Source organism: Columba livia, chromosome 12 (genome assembly GCF_036013475.1).
Source record: "Columba livia isolate bColLiv1 breed racing homer chromosome 12, bColLiv1.pat.W.v2, whole genome shotgun sequence".
Classification (NCBI taxonomy): Eukaryota; Metazoa; Chordata; class Aves; order Columbiformes; family Columbidae; genus Columba; species Columba livia.
Window position 1 is genome coordinate 19,926,774 of NC_088613.1, and position 4,100 is coordinate 19,930,873.

At 50.8% G+C, this 4,100-nt stretch overlaps 1 protein-coding gene across 48 annotated transcripts in view; it reads left to right on the top strand.

The window, feature by feature from the left end:
- Positions 1–2,058, top strand: part of ZNF185 (zinc finger protein 185 with LIM domain) — a 50,671-nt gene extending 48,613 nt beyond the window's left edge. For all 48 annotated transcript variants that reach the window (XM_065028051.1, XM_065028065.1, XM_065028082.1 and 45 more), the window contains one exon: positions 336–2,058. The gene's annotated coding sequence lies outside the window, so the exon portion shown is untranslated. The remainder of the gene's footprint in view (positions 1–335) is intronic.
- The last annotated feature ends 2,042 nt before the right edge of the window (positions 2,059–4,100 follow it).

A 4,100-nucleotide genomic window follows, 5' to 3' on the forward strand; every position in this document is an offset into this window, starting at 1 on the left:
GGCAAACTAAAGAGTCGTATGTTCTGTTAACAAATCAACAAGGAAGTAGGTTGCATATGGTTTTGTCTGGTTATCTGGATGGGGCAGGAGTCACCACAGAAGCAACCAGAAACCCTCTTGCTGCACTGGGGTCAGGGATCACGACAGAGAGAAGGAGGGAAAGGGGCACCTGCCTCACTGCGTGCGCGGCCGCTTTCTTTGCCTCTTAATGCAATGTGACTGCTCAGCCTTTTTCGTCTCATTCCTGCACGTTCACCTGCTCCACTGACCTGTGTAACACTGTGTTTTGTGTGGTACCCAGCTCCTGCCTTCACCTTCTCTTTGTTTGCTTGCAGGGTTTTGCAAATCTGGAGAAGGCAGCCAGGGGAACGTCCTCAGCAGCACGTGTCGGAATGTATCTGGTGGTTCCCGACTGGCTAAGAAAGCAGAATTCCTGCTATTCCTCTTTTCCTCAAGTTATTTTCCCTCATGTTGCCTCATCACAATGAATGAGTTTATCATCTGCTGGTTTGTGCTGCCAGCTGGGTACAAGTGCCAATGTTAACAGGAGCAGGCAGTGGCATCTACAAAGATAAGGGGGCTGATTTTCCAAAGGTGCCAAGCCCCTCCGCCTGCCTTTAACTTCATTAAGATTCCAGAGTGCTCCCTGTGTTGGAAGTCAGGCAGAACTCCTTAGGTCTATTTAAGCTATTAAGAGAAACCTTTTCTGTTTTGTTGGGGTTTTTTTGGTGGTTGTTAATTTTTGGGTTTTTTTTCCTTTCATTTCTGCAATTGGACTGCAGCTTAGTGTGTGTGAGCTGGCACAAAACAAGTAGATATGAGGGGTGTTAAACACTAAATCTGGATTCTTGGGAGGGTTTGAATTTAGTTCTTAGCAAAAGCCTATTTCTGCTCCTCTCACCCCCAAATTCTGCCTGGAAATAGCGTCTGCCTGATTTCCATTTGCTTTCCATGGGCTTTCAGGAGCACTTGCAGACTCACTTTACTCTAATTGTGTGTCAGCTTCAATTTCCCCTTCCTGCCTGCTCCCCAGTGGGCTGCTGCGGCAGCGCGTGTGTCTGCTGGCTGTTCGGGCAGATAACGCTCTCCTTCACCCGATATTTTAATGTGGCCTCTGACGGTTGACATCTCATGGCCATACAAAACGTGCCAGAGAATGGGTATCTCAATTGCCTCTCCTGACAAGGAGCACTGCTGGACTGAAATCTGAGTTCCCCCCCACCTCGCCAAGGCTTGCTGTAGTGCCTCTCTTCTCGCTGGAAATTATGTATATCGCAAAAGCTCACTCGCAAAATCAAACTTCTGGCAGATGCTGTACTTACTAAAAGTCAGAATCACATAATTTTAGCCCTTAATTCAGATGCTGAGAAAGCTCAATACTGAAACCTGAAAGTCAGGCTCTATGCCTTAACAGAACAGCTCTGAATGTGGACAGAGAGTTACTGCTTTGAAAGCCCCGGGAATGTCCACAAAGCACCCAAGTCAGTTCTATAGCAGCTCTTACATGGAAATAGGTGATGGCAAAAGCGCTAATGCAGACTATTGTTAGCTAGATAATTCTTCCTGCACTTAGTCGTGGAAGCTGGCACACACGCAAAAGCTTAGCAAGTGTTTTACGGTACGAGTGCTACTTTGCTTTTTTTAGGCTGCTGTACCATACCTACCCTTCTAAGTGACCAAGATGTTAAAGAGCGTCACAAAGCGTCTCTTCCCCCCTAATTGCTCATTTCTGGTAAACCACAGCCAGTGGTTTCTTTCTGGTACCTGTGTCTGTGGTGGAGAACGACCGGTACAGCGGTTGTTACACGTCTCATTATGCCACAGTTGAAGAGCGATTGTTTAAACTACCAAAACAGATGGGCCTGTAACTACAGGTGCACTTTGAGAAGGTGATCTGCAGAAATAACTCGCAGAGTCCAGAGTTCCTGACGGGTGTGTGGCCTTGCGGGGAACAGGATTTGTCCATCACGCATTTTGCACTGTCTCTCCTCAGCATCGCGTTTCGCTGTAGCAAATGTTTAACCTCAGCATACAGCTCTAATAAACCGTCTTTGCTCACGTGAAGCTTCCTCGCTATTTCACACGTTCCTGTTGTGTGCCCTTTGATCTGACGGTTAGTGTCGGTTTTTTGCTTCTCAGTGGCCCGTGGGCACGACTGTCAGTAGAAGTCACCAAACGCTTTGTTGGAAGATGCGGTAATGAGAGAGGAGAAACGGTACCAACAGGGGTGTTCTCAAAGGAAGGGATGGGTTCAGCAAACTGGCTTAGCAAATACTGATGCAGAGGTCTGGACTGCTGCTCTGCGGCCCTGCCTGTCCCCTCCTCGCACGTTTCCTGGGAGCAGGCTGAGGACTGCTGTCCTGTTGGCACCAGGGTGTAGCATCGTCACAAAAGGTTCAACAGCATTTTTTTCCCCCACATACACATGTATCACCCAAAAGGAACCTGCAGCTATTCTAAAAACAATGTGCTTTGTTTTGGCCTGAACTCTTAAGAATTGCTGAGCTACCCCCCCCGCTCCACCCTCCTGAACAAAAAAAGTAATTAAAAATATAAATCTTCCTGATTCCTGGTATCCCCACGTATTTGTGGAGGAAGGGTCATCTGCATGCAGATTTCTCCTGTATCATGGATGAGGTCATGCTATTTTCTACAGACACGAAAGATCCTATTTCTGGGGACAGACCTCGACCAGGTTATTTCACACAAAATCACGCAAATGTAGCAAAGGCTACGTGGTGGGTGCTGGTGAGGGAGCAGAGGTGGAGGCAAACCCAGCATCTCTGCACAGACCAAACCTTCCCGGAACAGCTCTCAGGAGGGTCAGCGCCAGACTGGATGTTCCAGCCGACTCATAACAAAGAACATTGTTTATAGCACTTGTCCTTGATGACGGCAAGAAAACAGCTCACACTGATCACAAGACGCCAGCGGGTGCATTTGGGTCCAACATACACATTTTGGAGGAGTATGTGAAAAGAATGATGACATCTTTATCTGGAATGTTGTGTCCGGTTGTGGCCCCTCAGTTCCAGCAGGACAGGGAACTGCTGGAGAGAGTCCAGCGCAGCCACCAAGATGCTGAAGGGAGTGGAGCATCTCCCGTGTGAGGAAAGGCTGAGGGAGCTGGGGCTCTGGAGCTGGACAAGAGGAGACTGAGGGGGGACTCATTCATGGGGATCACTATGGAAAGGGGGAGTGTCAGGAGGATGGAGCCAGGCTCTTCTCAGTGACAACCAGTGACAGGACAAGGGGCAGTGGGTGCAAACTGGAACACAGGAGGTTCCACTTAAAGATGAGAAGAAACTTGTTTGGGGTGAGGGTGTCAGAGCCTGGCCCAGGCTGCCCAGGGAGGTTGTGGAGTCTCCTTCTGTGCAGACATTCCAACCCGCCTGGACACCTTCCTGTGTAACCTCATCTGGGTGTTCCTGCTCCATGGGGGGATTGCACTGGATGAGCTTTCCAGGGCCCTTCAACCCCTCACATTCTGGGATTCTGCGATTTATTGTCACCTGCTGAAACCACGGCATGAAGAGATGGTTTATGTTTACCAGAGCTTTGGGATATCCCTGCTCATTTGTATTCTGCACATTTAATTTCAGGACCATTTGCACAAGGAAAGATGCCTTTTCCCCTCACTCACCAACCCTGCCTGTCTGGGCTCATTCCCAGAGAGTAAAATCACAGAACCCCAGAATGTCACGGGTTGGAAGGGACCTGGAAAGCTCATGCAGTGCAATCCCCCCATGGAGCAGGAACACCCAGATGAGGTTACACAGGAAGGTGTCCAGGCGGGTTGGAATGTCTGCAGAGAAGGAGACTCCACAACCCCCCTGGGCAGCCTGGGCCAGTGTTCTCAGTAGAGCCTTAGGAAGCCCGAGCACACGCCCGCAGCCCCTCGCGGCGCACGGAGGGCAGGGCCGGGCCGCTGAGGGGAGGGACAGCCCGGATGGCCTGAACCCCCGGCTGTGACCGGCCCGGCCCGCGCTCGCTCCCCCGGGACCCGCCGCCGCTCCACGTCTCCGCGCGCATGCGCAGAAGCGCGAGCCTCCCCTCACACTTTTCTTTAACCGGCCACGGGCGCGCGCGCGGCAGCGTCG